The sequence below is a fragment of the Cupressus sempervirens genome, chromosome 11 (genome assembly GCF_028749045.1).
Source record: "Cupressus sempervirens isolate cs-2001-9-10 chromosome 11, ASM2874904v1, whole genome shotgun sequence".
Classification (NCBI taxonomy): domain Eukaryota; kingdom Viridiplantae; phylum Streptophyta; class Pinopsida; order Cupressales; family Cupressaceae; genus Cupressus; species Cupressus sempervirens.
This window is the reverse complement of record NC_143128.1, coordinates 336,817,889-336,834,384: the sequence shown is the minus strand read 5'-3', so window position 1 is coordinate 336,834,384 and position 16,496 is coordinate 336,817,889.

Genomic DNA, 16,496 nt, shown 5'->3' with positions numbered 1-16,496 from the left:
AGATACATTAATCAACACACATAGAGCATATGCAACTAACTCTACTACATTCAAATCTGTAGCCACAAACTTTTCATATGAGAACTAGGCTGGCAAGCATTCCTCCAACTAATTTTGTAACAATGTAATCTGTGGGGATAAATGATCCCTCAAAAGAGTAAATATTTTTAGAGATTTCTCTTTTTCTACTTGAGTATCCCTGATGCTATCATGAAGTGCTTGCATTGTATGCTCAATGGTTTCTAAGTTTTGATTCTGCTCTAGAAAGTCATCAGTGAGCGTCTGAAGCTCAGTTATCTTCTCTTTGATTTGCTCATCAAAAATATGAAGGCAAAGGTATGCCATGATGAACTTAACATATATCTACTTCCCTTCTTCCATACTCAGCCTTAATACCTTAATGCATACATTTAAAGTTTCTATATCATTCCTTATATTTGTACACATCGTATTAAGAATTTTACCATCATGCTTAGTTTGTGCTTGAATTATAGCCATATTGGTAAGTGTTGTAAACTCATTATCAAAGGTTTTGCACAAAAATGTTTGCTCTCTATTGGATATCTGCAGGTGTATCAATAGGACTTACTATCTTCTCCAATCTATCCAAAACTAAAGTTAGAGTCTTCTCAATAGACTTGACAGATTTCTTCTTTTCAAGAAGTTTACACAAAGAAGATATAAGATTTTGTGCCTCATCTTCTTCATCTGACTTTGCTACTACTGTTGTCATCACTGCTACTTGTATAGGTGGTGTAGAAGGTGTTACTACTACTATTGCTAAAGGAACACTTGAAGTAGCTACTTCAATGCTAGATTCAATTTTCTTTGCAGAAGGCACGTCTTCTTCCTTAGGCTCCTGATCTTTTTCTTCATTAGATGAGCTATTGTAATCAACAATATTACCAACAATGTTGGAACCAAAATCTTTAAATGGGTCCTTAATTTTATCCACTATCACATTGGTGTCATGCACTTGTGTAGATTCACTGCCAATGGTAATATGTGGCAAATCACTTGGAATTGGTGTTTCAGTTGGTTGCTCAAAATTGTGAGGTGGACTAACTATAGTAGGACTTGTTTCCTCTATCTGCACACTCTTCTCAAACTCCTTAGGCATACGGCTTACCTTCTATGGTTTTGCACTCTCCTTTGGCATAGTAGACATGTATGTGAGTATTGCCTTTTGAGTTTCCACATTTACTTCTTCATAATTTCCTACCATGAGGATAATGGATCACTTCTTATTTCTCAATAATGGTGCTATTCCTTTCAGAATTTTAGTTATTTCTTCCTCATTATTTAAAATACATATCCTTTTCACCATATTTATCCTTGTTTTCTTATCTTCCTCAATAACTCTACCTTTTCTATTTAAAAGTCTATTGTACAAGTCTTCAAATATTTGACCTCTTATGCTATCAAACCTTTTATCTTTTAGGATCATATTTCTAACTACAACATTCTCTAGCTATCTTCTATCAACATTATTATACAAGTCATAGTACTTATTGAATTGTAAAAAAATATTGTCATTAATAATTTGCATGTTAAGATTTTCTACCTTGGGTTTCCATGCTTTTCTTCTTGTTGAAGTCTTTGCTTCCTGATCTGCTAGCTGTACTAGTCTATCACTAGTTTCTTCTTCTGATTCTGAAGAACTAATTTTCAAGGTTCTTCTATTCTTGCTTGGTCCCCTTGTATTTTTCTTGAATCTCTTCTTAGGAGGGGCATTCTCAAGCCTTATGGATTTCCTAGGTGTTGACACTTCCTCTATTTTCTTTAGGTTCCTTAGAGGTTGTTGCTGTGCAACTACTGCATATGGCACTATAGGTGCTTGTGCACTTTTTTGGGCAACTGTGACCTCTTTAGTAGGTTTGGCCATTACAATAGGTGTAAGGGTAAATAGTTGATATTGACCCCTGGCCTTAATTTCCATGGCTATTGCTTTCACCTCTTAAAGTTCCTTTCTTGTCATTCTTGATTCCTTGAAGATAGAATCAATCACTTTTTCTGCCTTCTTCTTGGAGTCCTTGATTATCTAACTTGTTTTAACTTCTCTCATCTTCTTAGTTTATGTCCCCCATCTAGGACATTTAGAATCAACTTCTAAGTGTAGGATTATCTATGCATATCCTTCAATCAGTTCCTCACTCATTTTGTAACCCATAGGTTCAATGAACTTAACTCGAGGAACTACTACCTCCATACATGTGAAATCTATTTCTACCATGAAGCATAGTTCATCCTTATATTTTTCCACTAGCATAGGAGGTATCCTATACCTTTGCTTAATTTTAGTTTGGAAAGATTTCATCATTCTGTCAATATCATTGTCTTTGACTGTTTTTGATTTGGTTCTATATGCACGAGTAATAGTTTGCATTGTGCACTCACTTCCATCCCAATTTGTGATACCAAGAAACTTCTTTGTTGTGTAGAAGAATATATGTGTCAGTAGGGATTTAAATCTAAAGACTATGCTCCTAGACTTCTTGATTCTTGATATGTTATCCAACAACTATGTTTGGATAATGTCACATAGATTAACCTCCTCACCCTTTACTGCCATATAAGCTACATTAAGAAATTTGATAGGAACTAAATCTATCCTAGACCCATAGTTGAACTTATATCCCAAAATTTTACTAATGAGTCTCACTCCATCATCTTGAATGGTATTGACCTTCATGTTTCTACCATCAAAACATGTGTTGAGATTTATTTCAACTAACTTGCACACATTCTTTATGTTCACTGGATTGTATCCTTCATTGTTTAAATCTCTGACCTTGTGAGTTAGGTCATTATTAATGCATATGATAGAATCTCCCAACCATAGAAGGTCATCATGAACTCTACTCAAAATTATTCTTGTCCATTCATGATTATCAAAGTTTGTATAGAACATTTGCTTAACTAGGTTAAGTTGTTCTAGATAAGCATGTTCTAGCTTTAGTGACAAATCATTGTTGTACATTTTCTCCAATTCCTTATGGATCTCTCTATCTCCTATGGTTTCAATTTTATAGTGAATATAACCTCTTATATCTTCAACATGAAGTACATATTTTGGTACTTGTGAAATTGCTCCAATAGGGTCATCAAGAAGAGAAACAAATAGGTGTTTCTTGAAATTAGTCTATTGCTTACATTAAACACTTCTTGTCTTGCCATTTTTGAAAAATACACTCAAAAAATTTGGAAAATACCTTAATTTTGTGTTTTAGGTTTTTCAGTGATTTCATGTATCTCCAAACTTCTTCAATACTTCAAATCTCTCTTCAATCTTGCACTTAAGATTTTGCACAAGCAAATGATGTTCATAAATCAATTTGCATCCTTTAAATCTTTTGTGATTTGTACTTTAAATTAAATGCATATTTGCCACTAGTCCAAATATTGTCTTTGTATAACAAAGAGGTTATTCATCTTATATATCCTTATCCTGATCATATTAAGAAATGCACACTTAACTATAGACTTCTCTCAATGTCTAGTATATACTATTAACTACACAACTTGTGATATGTTTTCTAACATTAGTTATGATTAACTGACGCACTATTTTGTTGAGAGTGCTTAATGTAGGTAAGATTGGTCATAGACAATAAGTGACTTTACTATTTTATTAGGTACACTAGGATGAGCTTCTTCCTAAATTGTGTGAAAAATTCTAGCTTCTCTTGCTTTTACAAATATTTACTTAAATTCTTTTGTCATCCTTCATTTCTTCGTTCAGACTGTTATCATTTCTTTTGTTGTTCCTTCTATGATTTTGATTCCTGTTAAGGTTTCTTCTATCCATTTTGTAAAACTTTGTTGTGTGTCCAAAGTTACTACATAATTGGCATACAGGTACATTCCTTCTTTTTTCATTATTCTAGTTGTCAGGTGCTCTACAATTCCTTGCTATGTCTCCAAGATTGTTGCATCTATAACAAATAATTTGTCTTCTTTCTCCACTTTCATTGCCTGAGATCTTCTTCTATTGCTTGTATGGTTAGTGTTCCTAGACATTGTCAGTATCAAATTTAGGTTTCTTACAATCTACTGCATAATATCCATATCCATGACAATTATGATAATAAAAATTTGAAATAGGTTTAAAAGACTTATGTTTGTAGTCGTCTCCAGTATGTTCAAGCTTATTACACCAGGCATGAGATTCCTTTCTTTTGTTATCCTCATCTCGATCAAATTCTTTAGATTTCTCAGAGTGAACAACATATCCATCAGAATAACATCACAAAGAACTTCATCATGGTAACTCCCACTTTTGAATTTCACTAAACATTGTTCACTTACTAGGACCTTATGATCATCTTTTACCCAAGCAATCCGATAGGGCTGGGGATGTCTCTCCCTCTTGAGCTTCAACTTAGAGACCATCTCTTCTGATACCAAGTTATCAGTGCTACCACCATTAATGATCACGTCACAACATTTATCCTCACACTTGCATCTGGTACGGAACAAACTCCTCTATTGTCCTGGTTCAATCTCACCACTTAGTAGGACTCTTTCATTTACCAAGGTCTCTCCTCTTTTTGCATCCTTTGAATGTGATGATTGTGCATCCTCATCCACATGAGCAACCCTAGCTTGGCCCTCAGCTCTCCTATCTATCCTTCCTTGTCATTGAGGGCATTTAAAGGCATGATGACCTTCTTCATTGCAATGAAAACAGGTACCACAGAAGCCTCCTCTTCCTTATCCACATCCTCTACCTCTTCCTCTTTGATTTCCAAAGTCTTGATCATGGGAGTGGTTGAAACCCTCATTCCTCTGGTTCCTGCTAGTACCCACATCTTCATTTTTCTTTTGGGTTTCATTTCGGCCTCCAGATGACCTACCGCTTCCCCTTCCTCCTTGACCATGCCCTCTTTGTCTCCCTTCAAAACTTTTATTCAACTTCTCTTCGACTCGTAGGGCAAACTGGTATGCCTCTTCAACGCTGGTCATTCTTACCAGACTTAATTCCTCCTGGATGCTAGGTCACAACCCACTAATATAACGAGCAACCTTCTCCTTATTTGCTTCTGCATGCCCTACTCTAATCAAGAGTCGGTAAAACTCCTCTGTATATTCTTGGATTGATCTTCCTACTTGCTTTAACCCATGCATCTTCTTAAACAAATCAAGCTCATAGTCCACAGGAATGAACTGCTTCTTCAATTTGTCCACCATGCGATCCCACCTTGTGATCTTCTCCTTTCCTCTTCTGTTTCTTTCCAATTGAACCTCTTGCCACCAGATTTTGGCATGGCCTTTCAGTTTGGCCTTTGCAAACTTAACCCTATCTGGGTCCCTGATATCCTCATACTCAAAGTATTCTTCCAGTTCATTGATCCAATCGATCAACTCATCTGGTTTCAAATTTCCTGAAAATACACCTACTTCAATTGTAGGTCTTTTCCCAAACTTAGTAATGGCCCTAAAAAGCCTTTCCTCTACCTGATTCAGAACTTCCCTATCAAATTCCCCTTCTGGTCCAATTTCGTCTTCTTCATTGTCATCCTCACTTTCATCACCTGCGACCACATTTGTTCCTCTACGGAGCTCCTCCTGCAATACTTGTATGTGCCTTTAGAGGGTTCTAACCTCCTCAATATTAATAGCTCTGGCCCTTCCGCCACACTCTCTTCATGGAGGCATCTTTTAACTTGAACCCACAACCACATAGTCCTGGTGTAAACTGCCTCACAGTCGGCGCTCTGTCTACACACTCAGGAAAACCAGCTCTGATACCACTTGATGGGGACACAAGCCACACACAGAATGGACACAACAGAAAAAGGGAAATTGTATTAACTGTGAAAATAAACTAGTACATCCAGTATAGAGAAAATAGACTTCAAAGCATGCCCTAAGGGCTTACAATAGCATAAATCTGGAGATAATTTTCTCCTTTCAGTACCTCCTCTCAAACTCCACTTCGAACTGCCTTTTACAATGCCAGAAATATCCTTAAATAGATCCTAGAGGGTTAAGGACTAGGAATACATTCTAGAAAGTGCTAGTAGGCATCCACCGACCAAATAGAAGGCTCCAAAAGCTGTGTTTGAAGTCGACACAAATCTAGAAGAATCCAAAAATGGTAACCGAACTTCCGAGAGGCATAACTTTTGAACCGTAGCTCCGATTGACGAACCGTTTACATTTTTAGAAAGCTCTCAAAGTGCTCTTTAGCCAAGTGGACAGATTTTCTTGTCCCCCATTTTTTGGCCCTTTTTGAGGTCATTTAATGCCCCTAACCTAACTTTGAAGCATTCTTAGGAGGTCTCCAAAACTCGAAAAACTGTAATAACTTTCAAACCATGGGGCCTTTTGACCTGATTCTTTTTCTGGAATGCTCTAAATTACAATTACATTCATCTGGCTAATTTACACCTTCTAGTTTACCAAAATGATGGCCCAATTACATACTCCTATTTTTTGGCATTTACACGTATCCCAAGGTGTTCAAATACTCTATCCTAGAACACTGATAGTGGAATTGTGAGAGTTGGAACCCTTATTTAACCTAAATGGGTATCCATAAATGAAAACACATGAAACAAAAATTAAGTCCAAGTAAATTTTTTTGGGTGACACAGGATTGCCCTTATACCTCTGGAGTCTCCTACATCAGGATGAAACCCACTGGATGATTCACTATATAAAAGAATCAGATTAAGGATATTGACCCTATTAGGAGTCTATGAAGAATGTATAGTGTCTCAAGTCCTTGTTAGGATACTAGGCCTTGTTAGAAGCCTTAAACCTGTTAGGAGTTTCTTCAACCTTGTTAGGAGTTGCTTCAACCTTGTTAAGAGTTGGTAAACCATATACAAATGTGTGCAAGAAGAGCTCACTTCCCTAAAATGCAACTATACAATAAGTTCTTCAAGAGAATAGGTATACATACAATACTGGATCACTTTCTATACTTTGCAAATCTTCTAATTGTTAGTTCTCCATACAAAGAGTTACTACACACATATCGTATCTCGCATAACATTGCTTCATATCACATATCATAATATCACATTCACATTTTCTTCTATTTAACTTCACATTTTAAGTTCTTTACTTAGATCAATCATATTAATAATTTCTTCCTTAGTCAGCTCACATATCATCCTTAGAGTCGGCTCAATAAGATTTACTAATCAAAATAATTTTGCAAGTCGTACAAGTCAATTTGCTAACATGCTTTATTTTGCACTATGAGGTATCTGCATTAGTATTTCTTCCATAACTTGAACTTAGTTGATCATAAAGACATGCACACTAGTATGCATCATAAGGATGACATCATGCATCTAGGGTTAATTGCACAAGAGATTATTCCAAGGGAATATTCTGCTATCAACAAATCTTGTCATGTTGTTTTAATAGTCTAATACTTGGACAATTATCCTTCACAAATAATCATGACTAAACTGCAAAAAAAATGTTGCCATAAATGACAACCACATATCTCAACTTATTTGATTGATTGATCATATTTCCATTAGGTGTTCCACTATTTAGTGGGAAGATGGACATTGATGCAGTAATGGACTGGATAGATGGGATGGAGAATCACTTTGAATGTGGAGGACCAATAGAAGCACACAAGCTCAAGGTAGCTGAGTCAAGACTTAGAGGGTCAACATCTACATCATGGAAATATGTCCAAGATGAGAGGTTTAGGATGGGTAAGAAGACAATAGCCAATTGTAATGCAATGGTAACTAAACTAAAGGAGAAATTCCTACCAGAGGATTATAAGATTCAACTTAACAAGATGAGACAAGGACTAAAATAGAAAGACATGGATGCGACCTCTTATACAAAGGAGTTTAAGAGGTCATGCCTTAGGTCCAAAAAGTAAGAAGAGGAACCAATAAAATTGGCTAGGTACTTGGGTCATCTAAAGTGGAACATCCAAGAGGAGCTAGGTTTGTGGACACCTACTACTATTTAGAGGTGCCATCAACTAGCCTTAAAGGTGGAAGAAAAGAATATAAAGAAGGGGGATTCTAACTTCAAAGCTAGAGGCAAGGGAAGAAATTAGAGGGGTTAGAGAGGAGGATATCAAGGTTGAGGTATTGAGAAAAAGAACCAAGGTGAGACCAAACTCATTGAGCAGAATACTGAAAGTACTCCTATAGGAGGTTATAGTAGAGGAATGGGTAACCAAGGAGGCTCTAATAGAGGTAGCAGATTAGGTAGAAGTAACTCTTACTTTTCTAGTATGGAATGTTATAACTATGGTCAACTAGGCTATCCAACATATAGATGCCTTGATAAGAATTCTTCTTCAAACCATGACAAGAGAGTGACATATGCTCAAGAGGATAACTCTAGTGGCAAGGAACCTAAAGTGGATCACATAGAATCAAAGAAGGGTGAGAACCTCATATTTAGAAGGGTACTGATCAAGCAACCAACTCCAAATGAACCTAAGCATATGAGAGCTTTTTTTAGGATTAGATGCAAGATTCTTGGGAAGGATTGCAAGGTAGTAGTAGACTCTAGATCTGCTAACAACATAATATCAGAAGAGGTAGTCAACAAGTTTAAACTGACCAAGATATCCCATGCGAATCCCTATAAGGTAACTTAGCTCAAAGAGGGTCAAAACATTTTAGAAAATGAACAAACTTGGGTTTATTTCTCTACAATATGGTAAAAGGATAGGTTGTTGTATGTCATATTTTCCATGCATGCTTGGCATCTGCTATTAGGTAGACCCTGGTAGCTAGATAGAGAGGCAGTGTATGATATAAAGACAAGCTCCATATCATTTAAGAATGGTGGAAGAACTTTTAAAATCCAATCTCTATTGAACAAAAATTTAAGGTGACTAGTGTGTGTTATGTAGTGGAAAAGACTTTGTCAAGGATCTCAAGGATGATTCGAGCCAAAGCTATGCAGTTGTATTGAGGTTTAAAGGAGAGGAAAAGATAGTCAAAGAGCCAATACTAGTAGAGGTACAAGCATTGCTTGAAAAGTATAAAGTTATTGTAAGTGATGGAACTCCTACCACCTTGCCTCCTAGAAGAGTGATAAGCCACCAAATAGATTTTGCTCTTGATGCATCTTTTCCAAACAAGGCAACATATAAGCTCACTCCTGACCAAAACTTGGAAGTAGAAAGACAAGTACAAGAACTTTTGGACCAAGGCCTAATCAAGAAAAGTATAAGCCCATGTGTAGTCCCTATTGTACTAGCACCCAAAAATGGAGAAAAGTGGAGACTATGCATAGGCTCAAGGGCTATAAATATGATAAAATCAAGTATAGGTTTTCCATACCTAGGATTGAGAATCTCATGGATTGTCTTGGAGGGGAAATGTACTTCACAATGTTGGATTTGAAGAGTGGATATCACCAAATTAGGATTAAGGAGGAAGATGAATGAAAGTTAGCATTTAAAACAATAGATGTGTTGTATGAATGGCTTGTGATGCCATTTGGACTCTCAAATGGTTTTAGCACATTCATTAAGCTCATGAATGAAGTGCTTAAGGACTGCACTGAAAGGTTTGCAGTTGTATATCTAGATGATATAATAATATTCCACAAGACCAAGGAGGAGCACATTAAACATATGGAATTTGTACTATAGAGGCTACATGAGAAGAAGCTTGCCATCAATCTTGAGAAGTAGTGATTTTTTCAAACAAGAGCTTGTGTATTTGGGCTTTGCAGTATCAAAGGGGTCCTTGAAGATGGACCAAGAGAAGGTTGCAACTATTCTCAACTAGCCACCACATACCACATCGACTAAGGTAAGAATTTTTCATAGTGTAGCTTAGTTTAATAGAAAATTCATTAGGAATTTTAGTGGAATATGTGCACCTTTGTTAGATACAATTAAGGGTGGGGTCAAGTCTAAGTTCAAATGAACTTTAGACATAGATAAGTCCTTTGAGTTTCTAAAGAAAAAAGTAGCTACCCAACCTATCTTGCAATCGCCTAGTTTTGAGAAGCTCTTCACCATAGAATGTGATGCAAGTGGCTTGGTAGTAGGAGTGTTAAGTCAAGAAGGTAGGCTAGTAGCCTTCTTTAGTGAAAAATTAAATGAAGAAAAATAAAGTATTCTTCTTATGACCTAGAACTTTATGCCTTAGTTTAGTCTCTTAGGAAATGGAGACTTTACTTGTTGCCCAAGGAATTTGTTGTGTTCACTAACAATCAAGCCCTAAGCTATATCAAGACCCAAGAAAAGTTGAATAATAGGAATTTTAAATGGATGGAGTGCTTACAAGTTTTCACTTTCACAATCACACATAAGAAAGGGCAGATGAACAAGGTAGCAGATGCATTGAGCAGGAGATTGTTAACTGTCCAAGAAGTTTAGTTACATATCATTGGGATAGAGACCTTCAAGAGTCTCTATAAGGAGGATGGAGATTTTATAGAGGCATACTGATCTGATTTTTAGGATCTAGGACTATTACAGAGAATGCTAATCAATTACATAAAGTTAATTTTAAAGCTTTAATAAAGAAAAATTAACATAATTACAAATAAGAAAACACAGAATGAGATGATAGAAAGAGAGTTAGAGACACAACACATTTGATTTCGGAGTTCGTCCAGGAAGGACTACGTCTCCAGGTCCAGCTCCAATAGGGGGACCGATCCGATTAACTCCAATAAATCAATACAAGTGATTTGTGACAATTCCCTTCAAGCACATGTAGCAAAATTCCTCTATGTGCAGGAAAAATCACTAAGTCTCCACATAGAAAAACTCTTTCTCACCATTTGCATAATTTCTCCCTTCATTTTCCATGCATTGAAAAGACAACCTACCCCCCTTTTTATACAAAATAATTTGCCTAAATTGGCTCAAAACCAATTATTTTAATAAAGGGAATAAAACAAAACACCCCTTCGAAAATCCCCTTTTCCATTTTTACATTTTGGCTTTTATACAATTTTGGGGGTTAAATAATTAACCAAATAACCTCAAGAGGCTATTTTAAGGTGGCCGCGGTATTTGGTTATAGCTTAAATAAAAACCATGCAAATTAATGTTAAAGCCACTCACGTGGCATGATGGCAAAGGAGGTTTTTGTGATAGCAGAGGTTGGTGGTTCTAACCCCCGCACCAACCTCTAGCCTTTAACTAAAATTAGCGCCATTTTAAACAATAAATAAAACATTCCTTATATAAGTTTCAAAGGTGTAACGACCATCGACTAGATTTTAAGGGGCCGGTGGTCACGGGTTCAAATCTCGACACCGTTAATTGTTTTTTTAATATTTTCTATTTAAAAAAAAATGTATTATTATTATTTTTTCCACCTCATCATCTCAAACTTCAATTGGGCATATCTTTTGCATATGAGCTCCATTTTTGATGAAACGAACGTCGCTGGAAAGCTCTCGATGAGATCTTCAATTTGAAATCCATTGTTTACCACTTTTGAGATGATTATTTTTCACTTTTTGATGACCTCTGTACTTGGTTTGACCAAACTTTGACTGGCTATAACTTTTGTGTACGAACTCCTTTTTCATCCGTTCGAATTGCATTGGATCCAGAGTTCTGAGAACTTTAAACTGACATTGATTATTGGAGTTTTGGAGATACTTCAATTTTTGGTGAAAATATCCCCCGGATCACATACAAGGTATGTCCTAATTATGAGAACCATTTCCATAGCAAGTTCTCTAAATTTACTTTCTAGAATGGATTTTTATTTAAGGGAAAATCAGTTGTGTGTACCAAGAGCATCCATAAGGGAGAATATAATTTAGGAAAAACATAATGGAAGCCTAAGTGGTCAATTTGGTGTGAAAAAGGCCCTAGAGTTAGTCCAAAGATTCCACTATTGGCCAAAACTAGTGAGGGATGTGACTAAGTATGTTGAGAAATGCATGGTGTGTATTTAAGCCAAGGGTGGAATGAGTAATGCAAGTTTATATCAACCATTACTAGTCCCAAATAGGCCATGGGAGTGTGTAAGTATGGAATTCATAGTAGGTTTCCCCAAGGCAAAATAGTGATATGATGTAGTGGTTGACAGATTCAACAAAATGGGGCACTTCATACCATGTACGACTACCAATGATGCTAGCCACATTCTACACTTGTTCTTTAAGGAGGTTATGAAGATTCATGGACTTCCATTGAGCATTGTTTTAGATAGAGATGTAAAGTTCATGAGACATTTTGGGAAGACCTTGTGGAGTAGACTTTGTATAAACCTTTCATTTGGTTCAACCTACCATCCTCAAATAGGTGGCCAGATTGAGGTGGTTAATAGGGTTTCAGGTAATCTCTTGAGGTGACTAACTAAGAAATATGGCCAAACATGGGATGCTATCATTCCTCAAGAAGAATATGCTTACAATGATAGTAAGAATAAAACCATAGACAAAAGCCCATTTGAGATTGTGTATGGGATGCATCCTAAGGGTGTATGTCAGTTGAGAGATCTTAGAGGCATGGAATATAGAAGTAGACATGTTGAGGACTTCACTCAAACTATGAAGGATATCCAAGAATAGGTAAAGAAGATTATCCAAGATAGTACACAAAAGTTGAAAACCAAGGTAGATGAAAGGAGAAGAGAAATTTATTTTTCTATTAGAGATTGTGTCATGGTGCACTTGAACGAATCTAGATTGTTGAAGGGTGTGCCAACTAAACTGTAGATGAAAAGAGTGGGACCTTGTAAAATCATAGAAAAATATGGAGCCAATGCATAGAAGGTGGATTTTCCATCAGATTTGGGCATTTCTCCTATTTTCAATGTGGAAGATTTGGTTTAGTTCAGTGGTCCATTACCTGAGGTTTCTCACAACAGTCAGGGAGCTAATATTGATCTAGAACCTATAATGGTGCCTTCACCTAGCATGCTAGAAGATGAACAAGTGTTAGAACCAAGAGTCAAGAAGGCCACCAGGCACAAGGTGTATATGGAACACTTCATCAAGTGGAGACACAAGATAGATTTAGAAGTAGCTTGGATTGCTAAGACAAACTTCACTAAGGTGTGCATCTCTATAGATCTATTATCCACAAGAGTGACATAGTTTTTCTTTGTAGAGGAGTATGGTGTAGGGGCACCTAGGTAGGGCTCAATGAAGACCTAATTCTCCTAAGTTATTTTATCTTGTAGTGGTACTATCCACACCACTAGAGTGATAAAGGGACTATCTAGGTCCTAAGTTGAGAAGTGTTAAGTATATACATGCACGTTAGGCCTTAGTTGCTCTTAGTTGCAAGAATTGTCCATTTTAGGTCAAATAAATAATTGTGTTATTTTGAGGAGAGAATGGCCAAATAAGAGGATTAAGATCCTTTAAAAATTTTTTAAGTCCTTTTTAGTCTTTTGGTGAAGTTTGGTATCCTTTGGGACAATTTTGAGTGCAACATTCAAAAAGATGTAAAAGTTGCTCAAAAGTTGTCAATGTTGTCATTGGCAACATTGATAACTTTCTGTTGCATTGGAGAAACTTTGTATGTGGGGCTTGATAACTATCTAAAATAGTAAGTGTTTGTCTAGGGATAATTATTTAAGGCCATTCTTGACTTGATGAAGGGGTTGGAATTTTTGTTGGATTTGTGTGTACACAATGTACATCAAGAAATACAATTACAATTCTTGATTTTCTGACTTTTGAGTGTTCTAATAGATAAGATGAAGTGTGATAAAACATAGAAGTGTTAGATTAATTTATTTTAAGGTTTTGTGTGTGATTATTTTAGAATTTTTTAGATTTCTAGTTAGTTGTTTTAATTCTTTTTGTGTTCTACCAGTTTATTGTTCTCAACCTAGCAACTGGTAAAGATGGGGTCATAGAGCCTCTTCCCATCGTAGGATCTATACAAGGTTTTGGGATTGGGATGATGAATCCATGTAAATATTTTATAGTGAAGGATGGGCCCTAGAAAGCAAGGATGGTGTTTTTATGGTGATGCCTTAGGTAAGCCACAGTTGCATGGCTAGGGATCACAATAAGTTGCAAAGGAGTTAGGAGGGATTGAATGTCTAGATTTCTTCAATAAAAGTTTGAAATTTTTTAGAAGCATGAGTGGTGGAGTTCCAACTACAATGGGAGGCAATGGTGAAGGTCTAATGGAGGGTAAAACTTACTTCTTGTTAGACATGTTTAATGCATTGTAAATCCTAGTTTTTAGGCATAATTGTAGATCATACTGTATGGATGGTTGAGGAGCCTAAGACCTCAAGAATCCTTTAGTTCTCTGAAAAAGGTATCTAGATCAATGGTTAGCTTACCCACTTGTCAAAGACTTTTTCAAGCTATTCATGATTTTCATCAAATGGAGGGTTAATTTCTCGTAGCCATATTTGCAAGCATTTTTGTGGAGCTCTTGGAACTTGATTAGGTTTTCATTGACAATTGTGGTTGTAAGTCTTGGAGAGGATCCTAATGCCTTCCTACATGGTCATATCTCCATTTGGAGAAATTGTTGAGATGTTGGGTATATTTGGGGTTAGTGAAGAGGAAGCAACAAGGCTAAAACAAGCCGAGGAAGTAGTGAAAGAGTTATTATTCTACCTAATTGGTGTTCACTAGTTGAATGGAGTAGGTACTTGTTGTGTCGTCCACAACACACGCCCCATTCCTCACTAGGAATGGGGACCCCCTACTTTTTTTTGATTCCCAAACTCACAGTTTGAGAGTTAGGAGAAGAAAATTCTGTTAGAATTAGAATTCTAGAGTCAAAAATTGAAAAAAACTACAATTTTTTTTTTTTAAAATTAAAATTAATTAAAGATTTGAAGGCTCACATGCATAAACGCATGCGCTATGCATTGGCACACATGTCGAGGTGCATCAAGCACCCCACAAGCATGGTGGGGGTTATAAAACCCCCAAACACATCCTTTATTCTCATTTTCATTTCACTTTGTGACAAGGTAAATTTTCTCCATGAGTTTGCAGCATTTGTACTGTGCACTCCATAGCATAAGCACTGCACGCTTTGGCCAAGTGCCGTGTGCTTCCAACATTTGTGCCATATGCTCCATAGCATAAGTGCTATGCACTTTGGCCAAGTGTCACACATTTAAAACCATCCTATGACAGATGTCGTCCGGCCTGCCAGCAGTCAAGAACTAAACATCCAGGGCAGCTCTCTCGGGGCATCATCCCAATCCTCTGTCTCTCTCTAGGGTCGCCATATAAAAGACACCAAGTCATCGAGATGTGCCTGCCAATGCTCAGTCTTACCCAGGTGGGCCTGGGTAATATGCCCTCGATATCTGCAAATGTAGGGCTCCATGGGCTCCCGAGAATCCTCAAAAATTGGTCTACATATAGGGAGATGCTCCCAGGCCCAGATCTGTAACACATAAACACCTGCTACCATGGTCTTCTTCTCGTGGAAGATGACCTCATGCATCTCATGAAAAAGATGGGCCAACATACACTGACCCCACCCAAAGATCTCAGGTGCCTCAACCATCCTACGGAGCATGATACCCCATCCACACTCCAACCCATGCTGTCCCCTGTCAAGACATAGGAAGTAGCTCAAGAAAATACCCAACATAGATGCTAACCTGTGTGTAGGTCCATAAGTATGCATCAGCTCATCCCAGCTGATGGCCCTGCCCCTTGGTAGCTCTCTCTCAAAAACAATGGATAGTGCCTCTGTCCCTAATCGAGGCACTGTATCATATACAACCCGGGCACCGTGAAAGGGAATCCTCAAGATCCTCCATATGTCCTCTGGTGTGATGGTCATCTCACCCATCGGCAAATGAAATGTGTTCATCTTCGAATTGAAACGCTCTACCAATGCAGTCAGTAAATCGTGATTCACCATCACGGCTAGAATCTGGCATAGTGAAGACAAACCCAATCGGGCAATGTGTGCCCGATCTGCGTCATCCAAACTCTGTAATAACTCTCCATAAGGCGGATAATGAGATCTAAATGATACGTCTCCGAATACCTCCTGCATGCACAAAAAAAAATGATAAACAAACGATCAGTATCAAGTCGAATCGAAGCATCAAAAGAAAATACAATGCGATTTCTAAATGCGAAAATCACAAAAGTGCCATAGAATTTTGCGCGAGATTTCTGAAATCTCGTGCGAATACATATGGTTTCGCATGAAATAGTTCTCTCCTCGCGCAAAGAAACTCTCCTTCACATGAAAATAGATCTCCTCGCGTGAAGATAGATCATCTCGCGCGAGAAAAGAGGTTCTCACGCGAAACAGGATTTTCCACGCGCGAAGAATCTACATCTTCGCGTGAAGCCAAAATTGCCTCGCGCGAAGATATTCCAACCACGCGTGAAGAAACAACACATCCTATTTCTTTGCGCGAAGAAAGAATATCTTCGTGCGAGAAGAGATTGATCTCGCGCGAAGAAAGAATTGAACATCCTAAAACATGCTAAAAATGTGCATAAATGATCTCGAAATACATGTAATCGAAAGTACGAAGATGGGAGATCGATGACTCATCAGTGGTCCGTAGTCTGCTGGCTGACTGTGTCATCTAGAGCACTCAAAACGATGA